Source organism: Macrobrachium nipponense, chromosome 3, assembly GCF_015104395.2.
Source record: "Macrobrachium nipponense isolate FS-2020 chromosome 3, ASM1510439v2, whole genome shotgun sequence".
NCBI classification, from domain to species: Eukaryota; Metazoa; Arthropoda; class Malacostraca; order Decapoda; family Palaemonidae; genus Macrobrachium; species Macrobrachium nipponense.
The window spans coordinates 32,502,811-32,528,000 of record NC_087202.1 but is presented as its reverse complement, the minus strand read 5'-3'; the positions used below and the strand labels follow the sequence as shown (position 1 = coordinate 32,528,000).

Genomic DNA, 25,190 nt, shown 5'->3' with positions numbered 1-25,190 from the left:
TTGCCTGTGACCAACACTCATTTAGTCTCCATTGAAGAAACCGCAGGTGAAGATGCCCATGAGGTACTAGCTTCTCGAGAGATGACAGGTGACCGATCACGACCTGCCACTGCTGAGCTGGCTGCTCCTGTAGGGACAGGAACCATCTTGCTGCCTCACTGAACCTGCTGATCCACAAGTCTGCGGGGAAGATTCGCCCTGCTACCGTATCGATCAGCATGCCCAGGTACTTCATCCTCTGCTTGGGCTCGAGGTCTGACTTCTCGTAATTCACTAAGATCCCAGATCGCGGCAGAATTCAAGGAGTCGATCTCTGTCCTGTAGCAACTGTGAGCGGGAGCTCATCAGGACTAACCAATTGTCGAGATACCTCAGAAGACGTATCCCTACCGAGAGGGCCCAAGCCGACACCATCGTGAACACCTGTGGGGCGGTAGAGAGACCGAAACAAAGTGCCCTGAACTGGTACACCGTCCCATCGATGATGAAGCGGAGGTACTTCCTGGAGGATTGATGGATGGGTATCTGGAAATATGCATCCTTCAGATCCACAGAAAGCATGAAGTTGTTCTCCCTGATGGAATCGAGCGCTGATCGTGCTGTTTCCATCGTGAACCGAGTCTGGAGAACGAATCGGTTCAAGGGAGAGAGATCTATCACCGGGCGCTAGCCCCCAGAGGACTTTTCCACCAGGAAGAGTTGACTGATCCCATACGATCTCCACAGCTCGTTTGCTCAGCATGGCTTCTACTTCCTGCCAACGCGCCACGTCCTTGGCTGAACCAGAAACGTACGTCTGATGATGGACTGGGTTGGAGGTGAGGGGTGGCCGAGACTCGAAGGGTAGTAAATACCCCTCCCGAAGGACGTTCACTATCCAGGTCTCCACTCCGTAGCACTGCCATGTTGCCCAATGGCTCGCCAGGCAGGCCCACCCCTCTTCCAGCAGCTGGTGAGGGGGAAAGCCGTCCCTAGCGTTTCCCTCCTCTCTTCGACTTCTTCTTCCAGGTTCCTCCTCGAGAGAAGGAGGGCTGGTTACGGTCGCTCCTTACAGTTGAAGTCGAAGGCAGAGTCTTTCTCTCGGCTTCGACGAAGCGATCGTCTTAGCCGCAGAGGAAGCGCTAGCTAAAACTCTTTGGGCTTAGCCGCAGTCGTTTCGAGGTTGTCAGCCACCTTCGAGACTGCCTGGTGGACTAAACGGTCACTTTCATCAGTGTGCTGTTGTTCCACTGCAGCATCCACCATCTCTCTGGGGAAGAGAGAGGAGGAACTCCGCACCGGTCTGTTGCGAAGACCCAAGGCCGCCTCTCGCCCAGCTGCGCTGGTTACTCGAGTGAGGACAGCGTCTCTCCGCCGGAGAACCAGGTTGGCCCACAGGTTAGCTGTCTGGTGGGCCAGGTAGGAGATAGCCCTACCTCCAGACTGGCACAGTCTCACAATGTCTGGGTCCCCTTCAGGAGTGATGTTTCCCGAGGAGGCCGCAGCTTTAGACACTGTGAGGGACCATAGGTCTACCAGGAGGGACTACTTGGAATGCTGCCATGGCGGTAGATTCCAAGGCAATACCTCTTGCTGCGAGAACCAGAGGTTCTCCGACAGGAGCTGCTGCAGAGACACCCCCCAAGTTAGCCTACCTAGCTCCGGGTTAACCTGTTTTGGGCGGCAGAGGGTCCTCTGATGGCACGTAAAAGGGCCTCTGTCGCGGTAGAGGTGGGAGAAGAAGCTTGGACAACCTGCCGGACCGAAGCAAACCCTCCTGTCCGGAGACGAGATCGTCCACCTGGCTCAGCACACTGTCAGCCAAGGCTGATCGCAGCAGACCCACCGTCGCCCTGGGTTCCTTTTTGGGTCCCCAGAACGACTCCAAACCTGATGTAGGCTCGGAAGGTAGGAGCAGCGATCCTTCCCCGAGGTCGTTGTGCTGAGGAATCAGCGTAATAACCTCAGCGAACGACCTCTGGATCTCGGGAGTGACTGCGTCCTGCGGAGACGGACCGTCAAGCCCATCCAGCGAGAACGCCTCCCGAGACCCTCCTCCTTCCACAAGAGGAACCACAACAGACCCCTAATGGTCTCCTCCAGCCACTTGCACGTACGCCTCACTCTTCCTGGTGTAGCCCAAGGAAGTTGAAGGGATAGGAGAGGTAGACCTGACACTCCCCCCTCACCCACCGGCAGAACTGGTGTGCTGGGGGGGCTGCCGAGCTGCAGGCCTGGTCGAGAGGCTGGACTGAGAACAGCGGCAACGGTCCCGAGTGTCAGAAGAGCTGCTGGTGGTCCCCCTCTCCGCCCAGTACTGTAGGAGCAGCGGTCAGGGGACCGGCAGAGTCCGCTGTCGCGGTGGGAGTGAGGCCTGTCCTCATGGCACGTCACGCCACTCGGCTGGTCCAGGGGACCACTTCCTCGCCTCAGCCCGCGGCCGGTCTGGGACCGTCGCGTCAACCCTGGGTACCAGTGGATCGCCACAAGAGCAATCACTGGCCTGGTGGGAGACACCTGGGCAACTACCGCCAGTCTTCCGCGGTAGTTGCCTGGGTCTTGGCTGCACGGTCACCCACGAGCGACCGTACACTCGGTACCTCTCGTGAACGAGAGGCCAAGATGGTACCTGGCGCCAAGGCAGAACCTCTGGCACCAGGCGAGGAGGTACCGGTGTTAGCAGGCGCTCCTCCGGTCCCCCGTCTTCTTCTTCCTTGTGGAAGGAGAGACGGGCCCCGTTCCCGAAGGAACAGGAGGACCAGCGGAAGTCCCAACCGTCCCACTGGAGTGGGACGGACCCTTAGAAGTCTCAGAGCAAGCCCTCTTGCGGGGGAGGAGGCTACCTTCTTCTTCTTCGGCTGTGGAGCCTTAGAAGTTTAAGGGGGAAGCGGCGGCAGATGACGACGACAACGACACCTTCCTCCTCTTCTTCTTCTTCGTTAGCTTCCTGAGGACCACCGTCAGGTCTTCCATCCAGGACGGAGAGCGGCAGCAATCTCAGGAACAGGAGGCGGGGCAGGAACCAGCAGCATCCTCTGTACTGGAGGCAGGTCCAAAGGAAAGCTCTTGGGACACCGGAAGTCAGGGGCTGGAGCAAGAGCGGCAAAACCAGGCGGCAGTGTCACGGTATACCTCCTCACCTTCGGCAGCGGTGTCTGAACAGCAGCTGTCAGGGTAATCATGGCAACGTGCTGGGCGTATACCAGGTGCGGCGGAGCAGTGTAGCCAGACGTGGATACTGTCGTGCGTTGTGGTCATGGTAGGGCTATGCGTTACCAGTCTGGTGCCAGATGACTAAGCAGCCCCTGAACACTCGTTGTCCCCTGGAGCCCCAGCGAGTACCAGGCCCGGCCGAGATCGTCCCCGTGCTTAAGCAGATCTGAGGAAGGAAGCGTAGTCGGGTTAGTAAGGGGGGGGGGGGTTTCCCCTTGCCGGGGGACGTTTCCCACCCCGAGCGAACGGACGACCCCGAATACAACTGAACATCGGGGTATCTAGCCCCCCCCCTCCACGCTCGACTGATCGAGAGAGGAGAAGGAGCAAGACACCCCCCCAAAAGGGGAAGGAGCCATCCGAGGAAGCTGAGATGGAGGTAAGAAAGAAGAAGACGTGTTCGTGACCAAGGAAGTAACCGGAGATCCCTCCGATGACTCCCTGGCCGGCTTACGCGGCTTCTTCCTCCCTCCATTGCGCTCCCACTGCTCCTCCGACCAAACAATGCAAACATCACATGGCTTGGTGCGAGAGCATTCTTGCCCTCGGCACAGAGTGCAAAATTCATAAGGATCTACCTCTACAGAGGACCAAAAGGCCCCACACTTACGGCCCTCCACACCAGGGCACAATCTGCGGCTGATGGGGGGGGGGGCGAGGGGGTCTCTTCGGCTCTCGGGAATCCATAATAATTCAATAATCATTTCAGTATGAATATACAAAAACAGACACGTACTTACATAAGCTTTGCACATGCACACTAAGTAAGAGAAAAAGAGAAAAAGCCTTCACGATGTGAAGAAAACCAAGCATACGACTTGAAAGCGGGCAGAGAGGCGAACAGCACGTCTATCCACCAGCGCGGCTGAAAGCAAAGTGACTCCTCTCCTCGCAGTTGAGCTGACCGCCAACTATCGGACAAGTAGTTAACTACTGAACCCCCTTGTTCGAAGCTTATGACCGGTTCAGCTGCCGCTAAGTACCTTCTTATTGTTAAAGGACCGAAGGTTTGTATACATATCGGAACAAACTCCTTTTCTGCAGGTAAAACTGAGGTGTAATGAAAGTAATAATTTTTGAAAGAGAGGTCGGAACATGAACCCTTCTGATGTGAACTCTCTCGAGAGACAGTAACCCTTAGCTATTTTAAAGGTTTTCATATACAAAAGTCTTCCTTAGTTTATTTTTCTTGGGTTTTTAAGAAAGCCAATATTTATATCGGTTAAATAAAATACTAGCTTGCCTAAGCCAACAGTTTCATCATGAATAATATACAGTACTTGGGTATATCCAGCAATACAAGTCTACTCAACTAACATATTAATAAAATTAAATTCACTTACTTCATGAGGCACATCAGCACTGAATGGAAGGAGAACTGTAGCAGATTTTGTTTTAGCATGATTAGTGAAAAAATAATGACCAGAGAAGTACTGCAAAGCATACGCCATTGGTCTCTTCTTGGGGTACAACTAATACCATTAGGATTACCAGGTACAATGAACAGCAACTTGTCAGCAATATTCATATGTTCACTTGTCCAAGTATTTGGATTCTGAAAGTGGGAGACATTTCTCATGATCTATATGACAATAAGTTAATTAATTTTATATTAAACAATTTATTACCTAGTAGTAGTTTAACACAAACCCATCATGCACGTGCTCCCACGGAAGTTACTTCAAATGTCCCCAAACAATGTATGTACTCCTTTGTCTAACTCATGATCAATAGAAGAGTTCACGAATCAAGCTGTTGTTTTGTTAACAACGTTACCCAGCGCGTGCATGCACGAATTTCTTTCTTCTCGCACTAAAAAGCATCAGTGACACATCTCGGAAATTATTTCGTCACTTTGACATAATTTTTGCACCATTTTATATTAGCCATTACATAGAGTTTTATATATGAAAATGTGCGCAATGTCATGTAGAATACAATGAAAAACAACCCATGGTTCTAGCTTTTATCAGTTTGAAATATTTTCATATAAATAACGATGTGCCAAAATTTATACCTTGGTCAACTTGACTCGACCAAAATGGTCAAAAAATGCAATTGTAAGCTAAAACCTCTTATATTCTAGTAATATTCAATCGTTTACCTTTATTTTGCAACAAATTGGAAGTCTCTAGCACAATATTTCGATTTATTGTGAATTTTTGAAAAAACCTTTTTCCTTACATCCGCACGGTAACTCTTCCGAGAAAATCAGAAATTTTTTCGTCAGATTGTCGTAATGTTTACACCATTTTATATTAGCCTTTACATAAAGTTTTATATATGAAAATGTGTGCAATTTCATGTAGAATACAACAAAAAATAACCCAATGGTTGTAGCTTTTATCAGTTTTGAAATATTTTCATATAAATCACGATAAGTGCCAAAATTTCAACCTTCGGTCAACTTTTGACTTGACCGAAATGGTTGAAAACTGCAATTGGTAAACTACAAACACTTACAGTCTAGTGATATTCAACCAATTACCTTCATTTTGCAACAAATGGGAAGTCTCTAGCACATTATTTCGATTTATGGTGAATTTTTGAAAACTGGAAGCTGGACTGGTGGGTAGGCCCCCAGCCAGTCTAGGATGCCTTGTACCTCCCTCCAAGTATGAGTCTGTCCTATTGTTAAGACCGAAGGTTTGTTTGCATATGAACAAATGACAAATTTTCTAAGACAATTTATATTTTTCATAGGTACAAACCTGAGGTCTTAACATTATACTGCCTGCCTCTAGCCACCCATCTGTTTGTTAAGACATCCTGAGTTGGGAAAGACTGACGCAGTGGTGTAGGTGCGTGGTCCTTGACCACTCTTCACCTGATCTATGCATGTGTTGCTAGATATCACAAGATTCCTTGCTTTCATCTAGTTTTTAACCGGATCCAGCTAGGTGCTAGAAATGATCCTATTGTTAAGACCTCAGGTTTGTAGCTATGAAAAATACAAATTGTATTAGAAAATTTGTCATTTTGTCACAATCCCATCCCTCACATATTTCCAAATTGCAGTGGAAGGACTACGTTGCTGAATCCCCTATCCTGGTGAGCGAGACCAGAAGTATCAAGGAGAGCACTTGCGGCTGATATAGGTCAGGGACCAATGTTCTAGCAACACAGAGGGTGCTCTAAGATGAACCCTTTAAGGCATAAAGCAAGGCACTTATATTAGTATAGGTGTAGGCTACGTTAGACCGATTCTTGAAGTGAAGATACTTACTATTCCTATCACATGTAGAATTTAAGGTAAGAAGAGGTGATCTTGAATATAAGCAGTGTTCACGGCAAAATGAATTTCAGTGGCAAGCACGACTTCCCATTACAGTGGACCCCCCGTATTCGTGTTCTCCGGATTCGCAGACTCACACAAGCATGGATTTCTCTTGGGAACGTTTCCCCCGAATTATTCACAGAAAAATTTGCACATTCTCGGTATTTTTCTATGAGAAATATCCACAAATTCCTGGTTTTTTTAATCAATTTCATCATAAAATGCACTTTTTGTGATAAAACTATTAAAAAACCAAGTATGAACATTTTTAGTGGGTTTTCTTGAGTTTTAACTAACAAAATAGGCTGTTTTTAGCGTTTTTATAGGGTTCCAAACATTCGCGGGTTCTAACTATTCACGGGGGGAGGGGGGGGAGGGGGGGGGGTGTCTGGTACACATCCCCCGCGAATACGGGGGGGACCACTGTAGTTTGGAATTTGGGGTTTGGAGGAGCCCAAAAGCTACTTGTAATCATCAGTGACTGTCTAGTTCCCATTAGTCCTAACTTAAGTAGAAAGGAGCCTTGGCTTATGATTGTATGTGTACATATTCTGTCATCAGGACACTGTACACCAGTTCTGGTCTTTTCCTTTCCTTGGTTGCTCATGTGCAACCTTTAAACAGTTATGTAAAACTTGGCCTAACATACCTACTGGTGCCAGTGAACACATCTCATGATTTCAGTCCAGAGTTAAATCCCTGTTGTAAAACTCTGCAGTCACTGGCAGGTACTTGCGTTTAAAACAGAATGTGTGACCAAACTGTTTATAAGCTGATGATTGTATGGATTTTTACAACTCTTACCAGTTCTGCTTCACCCTTTGTCGTATAACTCTTAACTCTAAATATGACCTGCCAGTAGCAGTCCATGTTCTTTATGACTATAGTAGTTTCTTGCATTGAACCAGAGATAGAAACAGTCTAGGAATGTCATCTCACTTTTTGTGTTCAGCATGCAGAGGCCATGAGTGTTCATAGTCTCTGACTTGCTCAGAGTATGCCTCTTGTCTCCTTCCCAGTGACAGAAAGCAAAGAGGATACTGTCTGTGTCTTCAGAGGGCAATATGACTTTGGTGTTTCCTCTTTCCATTCCGATGTCAGCTCCAGTAGTCATCCCTTCATCAACTGTAGTTTCTACCCATTCTCTCTCCTAAATGGAGGAAGCTATTCAAAAAAGAAGGCAAATCAATGACCTGCAGTTCTTCAATGGAAAAATAAAATGTTCTCAAACAAGCAAAAGGGGTAATTACTTATACTAAGGTACATGCCATTTTTTCTAGTAAGTCTTGGATGTATTTTATTAATGATATAAACTCCAAACTCGACAAGATCAATATGCAGTAAGTATGAAAATAATTCTTAACAAGATTACCCACTGTGCAAATAAATAATCGACTAATAAGTACACCAGGTGAAGTTTCATAAAAATAAAACACCTTTCAAGTATCCTGTAATAAAAATTGCTGTACCTATCTAGTTTCTTCATATTCACTTTCTTCCATCTTACTGTCCACCCTCTCATAACAATTGATTCATAGTGCAACTGCAAGATTTTCCCCCGTTACTTCTTTGTTTCATACGCAAACAAACCTTCGGTCTTAACAATAGGATCATTTTTCTAGCGCCTAGCTGGATACGGTTAAAAATCGGAGATGAAAAAGCAAGGATTCTTGTGAGATCTGGCAACGCATGTGTATATTGGGTGAAAACTGGTCAAAGACCGCACACCCACGCTACCGCGTTTAGTCGTTTTCTTAACAGCCTGGGTGAGAGTCGCGGTTGCCTTCTCTCAGCCTTTTACCCAGTTGTTTGCCCGTTTTTGCTATTTTGTTTGTCTGTATGCGTGTGCTTGTGTTAATATAGCTTCCTCTGCTTCGTCTCAGCCTCGCCAACGTATGTTCCCGGTAACTGAAGGTTTCCCTTGTTCTCGTTTCTAGACTTCTTCAGCTACAGACTCATACTCCACATGCAGTAAGTAGGTGTCGTGCTAATGTTTGTACCATCATGAATGTCGTGCGTGGCCTAGAGCGCAGTGGAAGTTGGCCTAGAGCGCAGTGGAAGTTATTTTATAGTAAGAGGGAGCATCATAGAGTTTTGACCCTTCCTTGTGGGAAGGATTTTCATGGCCTCGCCTCGATGCTTCGTCTTCTTCTGCAGTCACACCCCATGATGCTAGAGTTGATGTGCCTGTGTTTCCTTCCTTTTCTACCATCGATTCATTGTTGGAAGTATCGGGAGGCCCTCAGGCTGATTTAATGTGTAATGTTGCCCCCTCTACCTCGGGAGTTAATATGCTTTCCAAGAGGGAGGAGGCTATTTCATCAATTTCTTATATTTCAGATTCGGAGGCGTCCAAAATGGTGGCGCTCTGGTTGTCAGTTGGGCTATGGGGTTCACCCCCCTTGGAGGGTTTCCTGATGCATTTCATGGTTGCTCGCCTCCCCCCTTAGGCCTCCTCTCCACCCCCTAGCCTTCTCTACGTTGGTGCTCGAGGTCAGCCATTTTGAATCGCTCTGCCTTTCGGGCATGCCACTAGCTCAGGTCAGGGGGAGGCCATGACGTCTCTCTCAGCACCGCTGGTGACGTCACTCCCAGTTCCATCGGCGACATCACTTCCATCGATGACGTCACTGCCGTTCCCCTCAGCGTCGTCTCTCCCTGCTACGTCGGCGTCATCAGTTGGGGCTGCTGCACTGCCTCACTCCTCTGTGTTGTCATCGTTTGCTCCTGTGATGTCATTGCTGCCATCCAAGACGTATCCTCTTCCTTCTGTGTCATCTGCATCCTCTCTTGCGGATCTGTCTGAGGCTTTGTCAGGTGTTAAAAGATTGGCCTCTGTTTTGGAAGATTGCGTCGCCTCCCCCCCCCCCCCCCCGCCCCATCCTGCCAAGAGGATACGTAAGGAATCAGTGCTGTCATCCTCTCCTCCATCACCCCCATCTCCTCCGTGTCAGCATATCAAGCGTTGGAGGGTTAAGGACTTTGCCTTTTCTTGTCGACAAGTGAGGAGCGCACGCCCATGTTCCTGAGAGTGTTAGTGTTTTGTCCTCTGTGCAATCTGCTGTGGCTGCGTCGTCCTCTTCTTCGGGACACGTGTGTTGCAACCTCACACGTATGTGTGCATGTTGCTGATTCTTCTGCTTCTTCTGTTCCAGGGCCTATGTGATGTTGTAAAGATCTTAAGGTGCCTATGAAAAGATTAAAAGTTGTGAATGCGGAAGTAGAGCAGCCGGAGTGTTCGCCTCCCCCTTTCATTGATGCTGCTTGGGGTTTGACTCCAAGGAATTCTCGTTTTGCGTCAAGGGTTTGAGATGCTTGTCTGTCATATGTATGTGTGTCTGCTCCACTCGAACGTGTACATGGACACGTATGTGAGTTCATAGTAGTGTTCCTAGTGTTGTGGTTGGTTCATCGCAGGAGCTGGCGCGTGACCCTAGTCCGGACAGGTCTGCTGGCGCTTCAGTTTCTTTGGCTGCTGGGGGCTACAGTGGGTCGCACGAGGAAGGCGTGTTGGATAAGCCTGCATCTTCTTCTCATTGTCTGTCTTCATTGCCGGAGCAGGAGGAAGGAGACACGCAAGAGTTTTTTCTTCCTTTACCGAGGTTGTTGATCTCATTCGTGAGTTCAACAATTTGGAGAGTAGGACGCAGGCTCGGTCGTCTTTCATTCCTACTTGCTTGGAAGCCTTGCTGGGGCTACGCAAGATCCTAAGTCGTCGTTTCAGCTTCCCTTATTGGGGCATGTCCAGTCGGTCTTGCAATAGGTGAATGCTTCTGTGTCAGATCGGGACGGGTCTCTTCGGTCAAGGGGTTCTTCCAAGTTGCTTCCTCCACCACTCATGAGGCATAGGAAGTATTATGCTATGAATTCTGTCTGCTTGTTGCCTCGTCATCTTAACCCAGATGTTATACACCCCAAGCCAGGGTTAACTTTGAAGGAGGTGAGATCGGTGGCGCCGTCCTTGTTTCCGCAGGATGCCTCGGCTTTGAAGTCTATGGCAGCCTCCATGTTCCAGACAGTGTCATGGTTAGACTTGTGGTCGACAGCCATTGACAAGATTGCGTCTGACATGTCCCCAGAAGGGTTGGTGAGTGCTTATTCTCTTGCCAGTTGCCAGTTTGTTGCAGTCTGGGGGCAAGGTGTTCTTGTATCTTGCACATCTTAGTGTCAATTTGTGGGCTAATCATCTTCTGATCAGAAGGGACGCAGCATTGTCCACGATGGCAAGATTGGTTGACCCTGAGTCCTTGTTGGCACTAAGGAATGGGGATCTGTTAGAGTCTCAGTTCCTGTTTCCTCGGACTGAGCTGGAGGACGCGATAGGCCTGATAGACTGACAGCGAGCTGACTGGTGCACCAGGCTGTGTCCAAGTTGGAGTCTCGTTCTCGAAGATGTCCCACCCCTCCTCCTCCTCCTGTTCAGCAGTAAGTTCAGATATCGTCGCCTGGTAAGCTGTCTAGGAGTTTGGTTTTGGTGGGGCCCCTCTCATTCAACTCGGCCTAAGTCAGAGGACCAACATCCCTTTCAGTCCTGCTCTTACAGGTCAAGGAGGGGCTCCAGGGGTAGAAATAAGGGGAGTCGTCGATAGGTTGGGCACCTCTCCCTCTCCTTTGCCATGGGTAGGGGGTTGCCTGGCGGTCCAGTGGGCCAAGTGGCAGAATTATGGGGTGGAGAAGTGGGTAGTAGATGTCCTTCGGGTGGGGGTATCTACTACCTTTCGATTTCTCTCCCCAGCTCTTGGACAGACCTCTGCTCAGGCAAGTGTATCCCCTAGATTCTCCGAAGTTCTTAGCTCTCCGGGAGGAAGCACAGAAAATGCTGGACAATGGTGCAATAGAGGAAGTGGTGTGTCTGCCTCCGGGGTTTTACAGTCACACATCTTCTTGGTGCCCAAGGCATCAGGGGGATGGAGACCTGTGATCGACCTATCCAACTTGAATCATTTTGTCAGGAAGACAAGGTTCAAATGGAGACCCCGCGATCAGTGTTGGCAGCTGTGAGGGAAAACGACTTCATGCTATCGATAGATCTAGAGGATGCGTACTTCCAGATCCCTATTCATCCGTCGTCCAGGAAGTTCCTTCGCTTCTCTCTCGGAAACAAGGTTTTTGAGTTCAAAGTCCTGTTCTTCAGGTTGACCATGGCCCCTCAGGTGTTCACAAGTCTTCTCTCTTGTCTCAACTTGGGCGCATGCTGAGGTATCTTGACGACTGGTTGGTCTATCCTATTGTTAAGACCGAAAGTTTGTTCGTGTAAGAACAAATGATAAATTTTCTAAGACAATTTGTATTTTACATAGCTGCAAACCTGAGGTCTTAACATTTTACTGCCCACCTCTAGCCACCCCTCTGTCTTCTTATGACATCCTGGGTTGGGAAAGACTAAATGCGGTAGCTTGGGTGTGCGGACTTTGCCAGATCTAGCAAGATTCATTGGTTTTACATCTCCGATTTTTAACCGGATCCAGCTAGGCGCTAGAAAAATTATCCTATTGTTAAGACCTCAGGTTTGCTATGAAAATACAAATTGTCTTAGAAAATTTGTTATTTCAAACCTTTTTACTGCCAATTTCAGTTTCAGCGCTGAATAGTCTTAGTTGCCCCAGTACTTAGCATGTATCTATGCCTTAATTCTATAAATCAATCAATCAATCTATCGTTTTAGACATAGGAAGAAATCCATGATAGAGTATACTTGGCTATATGATCAAAAGTCATTGCAAAGGTTACATACCAAGTATTGAGCATTAATAAAACAGATTTCATGTTTGTTTATTACCATATAAAGTAAATAGTAACTGTCTCTGACTTGTGGAGAAAATAAATTTCATCTTTGGATTACACCATAATTATTCACTAATACAAATAAACTTTTTACCTGGCTTCCTACATCTGTGTCTATAACATACGGATGAACATAACATTTCTCCTTTAGGACACTGGCAAACATTTCCACCAACTCCAAGCATATTTCGTTCTCTGGCAAATACAGTAGTAAAACTGTTGGTTGGTTGTATTTTAAAGATGTTAACAGCTCTGAAAATGTAAGCAAACAATTTTTTTAAAGAAGACATTAAAACAAGTCTATTTAAGGATTTTTGCAATACAATTCAGTGTTGCATATGCACATAATGCTGTTCCTAGATAAGAATGAAGCTTCAATTAGAATTACAATCCTTTTACTAACAGGGTAACTTGAGTAATGTCTCTAGTTATGAATCTGAGTTTCAACAATGGCTAATTAATCAATGTTCAGCAAACCAAGTACTACTTCAAAAAGTGGGGAATACCTTAGGGCATCATCAGTCTTTGAGTGTCCCTTCACTATATATAAAAAACAATAAAATTCAAGGACATAGTGGCCATTTTAATGAAAAGAAAAACCATCCCCAGACAGGTATTGGTAAACCTCCTTTAGAAACCATAGCTTCCCTCTATTACAAAATAGATTTCTTGAGACCCTGAAACCAATTTCCCCTTTATAAGGAAATACATGAAAACACTCTTAAGACAGAATCCATTTTTTTTATTATTTTCCAAGATATAAATGATAATCAGGCTAGTTTGATAAGGGCCTTCCTGAGTTATTTAAAATTTCATAAAAACTAATTGGAATAATAAACAAATGAACCATTTTCCAAATCTAAGAAAAATTGCTAAATTTTAAAAAGTATTAATTTATAAATTTCCTATGATACAAACCAATACTTTCATAAATGGAGTACTCATTGCAAAGCACACTGCAACACTACTGGCTAAAAAACAGAAAAAACAAAAACATAAGCTGACCTGAGCTGGGTAGCTCTTCCATTTTGTTTTCAGCTACCTTGGTGTGTGGTTGTCACTAACCTTTACCTAAGAAAAGATTGCCTTTGACACTAATGTTACTAAAACCAGTCCTGCTGCATATTTCCAAATTTCATAAAAGTGATCTCTCTAGAAAGACTGCTTTTTAAAAAATTTCAGTGTGATAAAACCAGTTGGTGGAATGTCTCCAAATCCTCAACGAAATTCAGACTATGAGGAGAAACCCTAAAGCCTTGAATTCACATTTGTTACACGTGTACTCATGGCAGGACCATAACTGGTCTAAAGAAATCATAGAAGGTGAATGTAAAAAAATGAAGCTGAATTAAGGTGAAATCCCTGTCATCATTGTAATTTTAGAATGGAAAAGATGAAAAAATTAATAACAAAGTAACTTCACATTATCTTTAAAATGATATTGTCATGTTACAATAAAGTTTTATACATACTTACCCTGACAGATATATACTTATTGCTATAGACTCCGTCGTCTCCGACAGAATTTCAAATTTCGCGGCAACGCTACCGGTAGGTCAGGTGATCTACCGCCCTGCCCTGGGTGGCAGGACTAGGAACCATTCCTGTTTTCTAATCAGAATTCTTCTCTTCCACCTGTCTCCTGCGGGGAGGCTGGGTGGGCCATTAATCGTATATATCTGTCAGGTAAGTATGTATAAAACTTTATTGTAACATGACAATATCATTTTTATACATTCAACTTCCCTGCCAGATATATACTTAGCTGATTACACCCATTGGTGGTGGGTAAGAGACAGCTACTACTGAAGAAATAGGTAAACAACATATGTTGTAGGTATTAATAAACCTTGGTTTCCTACCTTATTAGGCTGAAGACTTCGCGGCTACTGCCTTGGAGTCTGTTTTAGCCTCAAGAGCCTCACGAGATATTGATCTATGGCTAAGAGTTTCTTGTGGGTCTTCCAATGGGGTCTTATCCACTTACTCGGCAGAGCCTAAAGGCCTTTGTCATTGGGTGCTATTCCACTAACATGACAATACACCTTGTTCAAGGAGCACAACACCGATCCCGATCACCTGATCCTAACATCCATGTTAGTTTCTAAGATTGCAAGGAGTTATCCCCGAACTCCTTACAAAACAACCAAAACTCAAACATAATTAACGTTCATTTATACAAAATATACAAAAAAAAAATTTGTACCCCCCCACTAGCCATACATACCCTTGATCCCCTACCAGCATGACACTATGCGCCCGTGGGCGACATCCGTGAGCTGCTAATAGAAAACCAAGCACATATCTGACAAGTTTAGGGTTTATGATAAAATCAAAATATTTTAAGGATCAGTCTTTGCTCCAAGACCCAGCACTGTATCTGCTGATACAAATGGACCTAGAGAGAAGCACTTCTCATAAGTCACTTTCACATCCTTCAGGTAATGAGAACGCAAACACTGAATTGCACCTCCAATAAGCAGTCTCAATGATATTTTTAAGAGCATATTCTTTTGGAACGCCAAGGACGTTGCTACTGCTCTCACCTCATGAGTCTTACCTTTAGAAGACCGAAGGATTCCTCCGAGCAGTTCTTGTGTGCGTCAGTAATTACGCTTCTCACAAAGAAGGCCAAGGCGTTTTTTTGGACATGAGTCTTTTGGGGTTCTTCACAGCACACCAAAGACCTGTTGACAAGCTCCCATCTGTCTCTTTCCTCTCTAAATAAAATTTAAGAGCTCTCACTGGACAGAGAGACCTCTCTGTCTCTCTGTCCTACGAGGTTAGATAGACCTTTTACCTCAAAGCTTCTGGGCCAAGGTTTTTGACGGGTTTTTCGTTCTTCACCATAAACAATGTCTGGAACGAGCAGAATAGCAGCATCTCCTTTGAACCCCACTGTGGAGTCCAGAGCGTTGCAATTCGCTCGTCCTCTTGGCTGTAGCGAGAGGGACAACAGGAATAAGCATTTCCTAGTGACGTCGCGGAAGGAAGCCAGATGTAAAGGTTCGAATTTATCCGAGGAAAGGAATTTCAGGACCACGTCCAGATTCCAACTAGGTGTTCTAGGAGTTGCTGCTTTTTGAAGTTTCAAAGGATCTAATTAAATCATGTAGATCTTTGTTATCTGAAAAAAAAAAAAAAAAAAAATTTCTAGCCCTCGATTTCTGAATACTGAACACGGCATGCTTCTGTATCCCTTTATTGTTGACACAGATAGGTGCGATTCCTCTCTCAGAAAAGAGGAGGAAATCGGCAATGTTACTATAGAGGTACTGGAGGAGGACAGCTTCTGACTCTTCACACCTCCTAAAGACATTCCCACTTCGATTGGTATACTCTTCTCGTCGAAGCTCTGCGGGCTCGAGCGATAGAGCCCGCAGCCTTGCGAGAAAAGCCCCTCGCTCTGACAAGTCTTTCGATAGTCGAAAGGCAGTCAGAGCGAGACCTGGGAGGTTGTGATGAAACCTCTCGAAGTGGGGTTGTCTGAGTAGATCTGGTCTGTTTGGAAGAGATCTGGGGAGTCCACTATCCACTCCAGTACCTCCGTGAAACCATTCTTGGGCTGGCCAAAATGGGGCTATTAGTGTCAACTTCGTGCTCTTTGAAGCTACGAACTTCCTGAGCACTTCCCCCAGGATCTTGAACGGGGGAAAGGCGTAGGCGTCCACACCCGACCAATCCAGGAGAAACGCGTCTATTGCGAAGGCTCCTCAGATCTTCTACTAGAGAGCAAAAGATCCTCTACTCTTTAGGAGAGGAACGTCGCAAACAGGTCTATGTGAGGTCTCCCCCACAGGGACCAAAGACTTCGAAACACTTCTTCGTGTAGAGTCCATTCTGTGGGAAGGACCTGATTCCTCCTGCTTAGTCTGTCCGCTCACACCTTCTTTATCCCTTGCACAAATCTTGTGAGGAGAGTTATGCCTCTTTCTTCTGTCCAGGTTAACAGGTGTTTTGTTAAACTGAAAGAGGGAGAAAGAGTGCGTGCTCCTTGCTTGCGTATGTAAGCCAGAGCCGTGGTGTTGTCCGAGTTTATCTGTATCACCCCGCCTCTGACTATCTCCTCGAAGAACCTTAAGGCTAGGTGTATGGCCACTAGTTTCCTTGCAATTGATGTGCCAGGACACCTGTTCCTTTGTCCAGGTGCCTGCACCTCCCTTGCTCCTAGCGTCGCTTCCCATCCCGACTCCGAAGCGTCGGAATATAACACTTGGTCTGGGTTCTGCAGGGCAAGCGATACGCCTTCGTTCTTCTGAAGAGGAAGGATCCACCACTTCAAGTGATCTTTTATCTCTTGTGGAAGCGGGAAGGTGTCTGAGAGTTGTCCCGTCTTCCAACTCCACACCCCTTTCAGGAAAAACTGAAGAGGGCGAAGGTGAAGCCTCCCCAGAGAGAAGAACTTTTCTAGGAGAGGACAGAGTTCCCTAAAAGGCTCAGATAATCCCTCGCTGAACTGCTCTTTCTCTCTAAGAAGCTCGAGATTTTCGACAAACCTCGAGTGATTCTTTCTCGCGCGAAGGAACTACTCGAAAACCCCGAGAATCCATCTGAATCCCCAGATAGACCAAGCTCTGGCTGGGATCAGCTGCGACTTCTCGAGGTTCACGAGTAATCCCAGCGATTCTATCATGTTTCTTGTTACTGATAAGTCCTCCAAGCACTGAATCTCCGCATTGGCCCTGATCAGCCAGTCGTCTAAGTAGAGGGAGAGTGTTTATTCCCTCTAGGTGAAGCCATCTTGCTACATTCGCCATCAGGTTGGTGAATACCTGTGGAGCTGTAGACAGACCGAAGCACAGAGCCCTGAATTGAAAATCTTGTCTCCTATTACAAACCGAAGATATTTCTTTGACAAATGGTGAATGGGAACGTGGAAATACGCATCTTGCAAGTCCAGAGAGACCATCCAATCTCCTGGACGAAGAGCCGACATTACTGAGGCGGACGTTTCCATACGGAACTTCTTTTTCTGAACAAAGTGATTCAGAGCGCTTACGTCCAGTAACTGGTCTCCACCCCCCCGATACCTTTGGTACTAGAAAAAGGCGATTGTAAAATCCCGGGGATGTGGATCCTGCACAAGTTCGATGGCCTCCTTTTCCCACATTTGTTCCACCATTTGAAGGAGAGTCTTTCTCATTACAGGGTCTCTGTACCTCGCTGACAGTTCCCGAGGCGTAGATGTTAGGGGGGGACTGTCCTCGAAGGGATTACGTATCCTTTCTTTAGGACCGGAGACTGACCAAGGGTCGGCTCCCCTTTTTGCCCATACTCCTGCAAAGTTCAGGAGTCTGGCGCCCACTGGTGCTTGAAGGAACAACAAGTCATTTAGTTTTCTTGAAAGGTCTGAAGGAAGACCTTCCTCTCTTGTCAGAGCTCTTCTTTCTGGCAGGGGACGAGCCGCTGCACCTCCACGAAAGGGGCTGCTGAGGAGGACGAGAGTCCTTCTTATTCGTCGACACTACAGGACGTCCCTTTGTTTTTGGACGTTTGTACCAGTAGGTCTTGTTGTCGCCTTCTCAGTTAGCGAGCGAGATATATCCTTCACTAACTGAGAAGGAAACAGATGATCCGACAGAGGGGCGAACAATAAAGCTGTCCTCTGGCTCGGAGAAACCCCTTTTGATAACAGGGATCCATATACTGATCTCTTTTTCAGAAGACCAGCACCAATAGGGAAGCAACTTCTCCCGAACCGTCCTGTACTGCCTTGTCCATGCAAGACAGGACGCTATGGAGAATCTCTGGGTTTTTAAGAAACTCCGGATCTTTAGATTTGTTGGCCAGAACTCCGAGTGACCAATCCAGAAAATTGAACACCTCTAAAGTGACAAAAAGTCCTTTAGAAAGTGGTTTCAACTCCGAAATGCTCCATGTCGATCTGACCGAGCCTAAAGAGTGACGTCTAGAGGCCTCCACTAAATTGGAAAAGTCCGCATCTGCCGAGGCAGGAAGAGAAAGACCCATAGTCTCTCCTGTCCCATACCAAATACCTCTCTTTCCATGGAGTTAGGAAGGAGGCGTGCAGAATACAGTCCTTTCCCAACTCTTTCTTCTTGTCCATCCAAGAATCTAAAGATTGGAGGGCCTTCTTCATAGAAATCGCAGGCTTCATTTTCAGAAAGGCCGAAGATTTCGCCGTAGCCGAGCTCGAAAAGAGAGAACGAGGAGAAGGAGGAGCCGCCGGGACTAAGAGAGTCTCCAACTCTTGTAGTAACAAGGAGGGGCTAAGGACCTTATAAGAAGCTCGAGATTTTCGACAAACCTCGAGTGATTCTTTCTCGCGAAGGAAATACTCGAAAAACCCCCGAGAATCCATCTGAATCCCCATAGAGACCAAGCTCTGGCTGGGGATCAGCTGCGACTTCTCGAGGTTCACGAGTAATCCCAGCGATTCTATCATGTTTCTTGTTACTGATAAGTCCTCCAAGCACTGAATCTCCGACTTGGCCCTGATCAGCCAGTCGTCTAAGTAGAGGGAGATGTTTATTCCCTCTAGGTGAAGCCATCTTGCTACATTCGCCATCAGGTTGGTGAATACCTGTGGAGCTGTAGACAGACCGAAGCACAGAGCCCTGAATTGAAAAATCTTGTCTCCTATTACAAACCGAAGATATTTCTTTGACAAATGGTGAATGGGAACGTGGAAATACGCATCTTGCAAGTCCAGAGAGACCATCCAATCTCCTGGACGAAGAGCCGACATTACTGAGGCGGACGTTTTCCATACGGAACTTCTTTTCTGAACAAAGCGATTCAGAGCGCTTACGTCCAGTACTGGTCTCCACCCCCCCGATGCCTTTGGTACTAGAAAAAGGCGATTGTAAAATCCCGGGGAGTGTGGATCCTGCACAAGTTCGATGGCCTCCTTTTCCCACATTTGTTCCACCATTTGAAGGAGAGTCTTTCTCATTACAGGGTCTCTGTACTCGCTGACAGTTCCCGAGGCGTAGATGTTAGGGGAGACTGTCCTCGAAGGGGATTACAGTATCCTTTCTTTAGGACCGAGACTGACCAAGGGTCGGCTCCCCTTTTTGCCCCATACTCCTGCAAAGTTCATGATCTGGCGCCCACTGGTGCTTGAAGGAACAACAGTCATTTAGTTTTCTTGAAAGGTATGAAGGAAGACCTTCCTCTCTTGTCAGAGCTCTTCTTTCTGGCAGGGGGACGAGCCGCTGCACCTCCACGAAAGGGCTGCTGAGGAGGACGAGAGTCCTTCTTATTCGTCGACACTACAGGACGTCCCTTCTTGGACGTTTGTACCAGTAGGTCTTGTGTCGCCTTCTCAGTTAGCGAGCGAGATATATCCTTCACTAACTGAGAAGAAACAGATGATCCGACAGAGGGGCGAACAATAAAGCTGTCCTCTGGCTCGGAGAAACCCCTTTTGATAACAGGGATCCATATACTGATCTCTTTTTCAGAAGACCAGCACCAAATAGGGAAGCAACTTCTCCCGAACCGTTCCTGTACTGCCTTTGTCCCACATTGCAAGACAGGACGCTATGGAGAATCTCTGGGTTTTTAAGAAACTCCGGATCTTTAGATTTGTTGGCCAGAACTCCGAGTGACCAATCCAGAAAATTGAACACCTCTAAAGTGACCAAAAAGTCCCTTTAGAAAGTGGTTCAACTCCGAAATGCTCCATGTCGATCTGACCGAGCCTAAAGAGTGACGTCTAGAGGCCTCCACTAAATTGGAAAAGTCCGCATCTGCCGAGGCAGGAAGAGAAAGACCCATAGTCTCTCCTGTCCCATACCAAATACCTCTCTTTCCATGGAGTTAGGAAAGGAGGCGTGCAGAATACAGTCTTTCCCAACTCTTTCTTCTTGTCCATCCAAGAATCTAAAGATTGGAGGGCCTTCTTCATAGAAATCGCAGGCTTCATTTTCAGAAAGGCCGAAGATTTCGTCGTAGCCGAGCTCAAAAAGAGAGAACGAGGAGAAGGAGGAGCCGCCGGACTAAGAGAGTCTCCAACTCTTGTAGTAACAAGGAGGCTAAGACCTTATAATTCGAGAGTCCCTCATTTGCAGGAGGTTCGTCATCAGACAAATCGTCCAAACCTCGATCAGACGAAGGAGAAAGCTCTCGTTTGGAGGGAGAGTCCTTCCAAGACCTCCTACGCTCTGAAGGAGAGGAGCTTCTATTTGGAGAAGAGTCATAAATTCCAGGAATGAGTCTCCGACTCCTGCCTCCTGGCTCTTGGACTCTTGCCTCCTGACTCCTACCTCCTGGCTCCTGAATCCTATCATGCCATCCATGAGCCGGTACCGGCCTGGCCTGCCTCTGACTCCGGTCCTCCTGACTCCCGGGCTCAATGCCTCCTGACTCCTGCCTCACCTGAACTCCTGACTCCTGCCATCTTGGACTCCTAACTCCTGCCTCTTGCTTGCCTGGGGCTCTTTGCCTCCTGGCTCACCTGCCTCTTGCCTTGATGACTCCACACTCCTGGCTCTTGGCTCCTGCCTCCTGGGTGACTCCTCACTCCTGGCTCTTGGCTCCTGCCTCCTGGGTGACTCCTCACTCCTGGCCGTGCCAGACGCCTGATCGGTTCATCCACGTTCGTACAGGAAGCCTCACCTCGAGTAGGAGCATCGATCCTGGCGGCAGATACCTCCATACGTCTGGAGGAACTTTTGATAGGAAGGGAAGAGTCTTTCCTTCTAGGAGGCTCCTTTGAAAGGACTCCTACAAAAGACGAAATCTGCTCTTGCATAGCAATCATGAACCTCTTCGTAACCGCCTCTTTATCTTCTTCGGGAGGAGGGGAAGGAGGAGGGGAGGAGTCCATAGCCTCCACCTCCTGACTCCTTCTAACTCTGGTTGACAGAATGGCTCTTCTTGCCTTCTTAACTCCCGAAGGAGACTCCTCAGGGAAGTTTTTTCCGGGCTCGAGTCAATCGTCGGAGCCTTCCAACTCTTGAGTGGTCGAGAGCGATCTGAATCCCTCCAATCACGTCTCGGAGATGAAGATCACGACGAAGAAAAACACTCACGCAGGACGCTTTTACAATAGCGATCCTTGGCAGTCTGGGGTGTCACAGAAACCGCCGAAGGGACACCTGATCGGTGGGGATTCTCCACAACCTCCTTTCGGTTTTCGACGTTCCTTCTCCTCTGGGCATGTGAGCTTGGAAGAGGTCTAGACCTAGGAGCATTGCGGAGCCGACCAGATGCCCCCGTCCACTACACTGGGGACACTCCTATCACTGTCCACTGAAAAATCACTAGCCTTACCTTGCAGGGCAGCCATTTTGTTTTCATCACTTGAAGCTGCTTTTAGATCCGCAAGTTCTTTCGCTGAAAATCTACAGGTTCTGCAATAGGAGAAGGGGCTGCAATGGAAGGAGAAGTAGCAATACTTACCCTTGGGGAAGATCCCAAGCTAGGAATTAGTTCATTAGATCTCGAACTACTTAAACTTCTATAAGAAGCCTTCCTCACTCTTTCTCTTTCTAACTTTTTCAAATAATTAGTTAGATTCTTCCATTCATTCTCACTCAAATTCTCACATTCCTTGCAAGTATTAGTGAAAGAACATTCATACTCCCTGCAACCCTTGCATACAGTGTGAGGGTCTACCGAAGCTTTCGGCAACCTCACCTTACATTCACACAACGTCTCACAACCATTCCAGAGTCAGACATTTTAAAGAAAAATCCAAAATCAAGTCCACAAAAACAGTCCACAAAAGCGTATGCCAATCCAAACATCCAGATACTCACCAAAGGGGAGTCGGTCAGAAGATCAATTGCCGGTGAAAAAAGAAAACCAATCGAGAGGAACCAACAACAATGTTGATGGTCCCGGGCGACAGAAGAATTCTGATTAGAAAAACGGGAATGGTTCCTAGTCCTGCCACCCAGGGCAGGGCGGTAGATCACCTGACCTACCGGTAGCGTGTGCCGCGAAATTTGAAATTCTGTCGGAGACGACGGAGTCTATAGCTAAGTATATATCTGGCAGGGAAGTTGAATGTATAAAAACGTATGTGTTACATATCCATAAATAAAATCTCTTATCTGAGAGAGAGAGAGAGAGAGAGAGAGAGAGAGAGAGAGAGAGAGAGAGAGAGAGAGAGAGAAATACATATGCACATTGCACACTAAAAATATTTTGTGTACAGTATGTATCAGTAAATATTAAACTAAAAATGGAATTTTCATAAAATAAAATTTTATTGCATACGTACTGAACAATTATACAGCTGTAGGTTCCCTACGAATGGCAGACAATAGATTAAAAACCTTCGCGGTGGCGCCGCTATCGCTGATGTAGGTGACGTCATCTCCCTCCACTCAAGGGAGGTACAGTTACAACTGCCCAGGTGTCATGGTAATCGCTCTATAGCAAGGAATTACATATTTAAGGAAATGAAAATGCATTTGCTTCAAGTAGGTCTGTAGCAAAGAGGCATTTGTGCACGTGTTGGAGGCGCCTGTTTTCATGATTGTTCTAGAATCGTCAGGTGTGATATGGAAATCAACAGGCGCCTACATGTTGTTAGGAACGCCGCGATTTATGATGCAACATGTCGTCTAGATCCTTATAAAGATTTCTTGTTGTCTCAGGAGCCTGTGACGTTCATGCTCCGGCCCCCGTAGGCCCTGCCCCCAGGTCGGCGTATATATATACTACTGACGAAGTAGCATAGATCAGATCATCAGTTAGAGACCAGCAGAGAGCAGAGATCATCAGAGAGAGATAAGAGAAGAAGGAACAGATGAAGAATAAGAGAGGCAAAAGGCGCTTGAGAGTCTGACCGGAATCTGGTCAAGTCGTCGTCAGGGAGTGGGCAACTGAGATATTTCGACGTTGAACAAGCCTTCAGAGAAGAAACGTCCTACGAGAGTTTTCGAGGAGTTTCTGCCCTTTGAGTATCAAGAGTAGACATTGTTTTCTGCAATACGGAGTCAAGAAGACGTCTGAAGTTACAGTTCTTCTTTTGTGAAGCCATCGCTTCAAGCATTGATTTCTGACGGCTGCAAAACTTGCCAGCAAGTATTTTCATTACCTCACTGTTTCCCCAGTTCATGCAGTGTAAGATTTTACTTTTGTTATGTAAATAGGAGAAACCATTCTGCTTGTAAATAAACCTTTGTTCTGTTTGTGTATCTTTCTATATTCGTATCCCCAGTTTCAACTGTTGGTGTTGAATTCTTTTGTTTATTATAATATCGGATCTGAGGTAGACCTCTCGGGGTTCGTGACTTAGTGGTGACCTTGCTAGGCTATTTGGCACTGTAACAGTTTGAAACGGAGAATATAGAAAGAACCAGAATGAGTGCGATGGTAAAAGAGTTTATTGAGTCTGGTAAGCTCCTAGGTTTAGAGGGGAATGATCTCCGTGAGTATGTTGAAAGGAAAGAAAGGGAAAAGTATGAGAGAGATGAAAGAGCGGCTGAGAGAGAAGTGAGGAAAATGCAGCAAGAGGTAGGAATGTTGATAATGCAGCAGGAAGAAAGAGAGAAGGTACGTATGCATGAGCAGGAAGAAAGAGAGAAAGTGCGTATGCATGAGCAGGAAGAAAGAGAGAAAGAAGATGTATGCATGAGTTGGAAATCACTTGGTTAAGGCAAAGCACTCTTAACAGTCAGACAGGCCAGAACGAAAATGAAACTGATAGGTTAGGTATGAGTGCAGTGTTGAAATTAGTACCAAAGTTTGATGAGGAAGATGTAACAGAATATTTCATGTGTTTTGAGAAGTTAATGGAAAAAGTAGGTTCTCCTAAAGAAACGTGGACTCTATATTTACAATCAGTTTTGAGTGGTAGGGCGCTTACTGTGTATAGTTGCATGTCTAAAGAGGAATGTGATGATTATGATATCGTGAAAGAAACTGTTTTTAGTGTGTACACGTTAGTACCGGAGGCGTACCGTAAGAAATTTAGGAGTTTGAGAAAGGACGAAAATATTACGTAAAACTTTATATAGAAGATAGGCGAGAAGTATCTTTTGCAGGAGCAACTAGGTTAGCAGATAGATGATATAGTTTAACTCATAATTTGAGTGTAATAAGAACGAAATGATCTTTCGACTGGTAGAGTACAAAGCAGTAAAAGTTCCAGTTCTAGTAATAGCAATGCAAGTAAAAGTGACTATTCCTGTTATACATGTGGAAAACCAGGTCATACGTCTAAGGTTTGTAAGAGTAAAGTGGCATTTAGTGGCTCAGAATTAACTTGTTTCCGATGTAGCGAGAAATTGTTTAGTAGAAAGGTAAGGGAACAGTAAGAAAACCCGTGTCTCTAGTTTAACCTTTCGTCACGGTAAGGAATGTGATGAGAGAAAACTAGGAAATTTTTTGGTGAATTTCTGTCAGAAGGTGTAGTTTCCTCTCTTGGAGGAGTAGATTCGAGAGATGTAGTCTTGCTTCGAGACACAGGAGCTGCTGTCTCACTGATTAGGAGAGAGTGTGTGCCAGAAAGGGCAGAAATCAATTTGGAAGAAAAAGTCATTTAGGTGGATTTCCTAACACTTGTGTTCTTTGTCCTTTGTTGAAGTTGAACTTAGAAAGTCAGGTAGTGTCAGAAGTGAAACTTGCAGTTGTTGACAGTTTGCCCATTGATGGCGTTGACATTATTGTCGGTAATGACTTAGCTTTATCCAAGAATGTGAATCCTTTTGTGAGTGATATTCCAGTGCCTGAAATGGTAGTAACTAGGTCGGGTTTAGATACAGACATAGACTACGGTCACAATTTATTCGTGGATTCGAACGAGTGTGAGTTCGTGGATTCGAACAAGTGTGATAGAGGTGGCGAGGTTGATCTTGGCATGAGTGTGGCTGAGAAACCTGACTATCGGTGTTGACAGTGATAGCCAAGGGGAAGGTATAGCTGTCGAGAGTAACGTAGTCAATGTAGTGATATCAAGTGATAGTTACAGTGATGAATTAGGCACTAACCTTTTGAATAAGGATGAGCTAGTCAA

At 46.2% G+C, this 25,190-nt stretch overlaps 1 pseudogene; it reads right to left on the bottom strand.

The window, feature by feature from the left end:
* The window catches only part of LOC135222353 (uncharacterized), an 81,757-nt pseudogene that overhangs the window by 5,974 nt on the left and 50,593 nt on the right, over nucleotides 1–25,190 (bottom strand).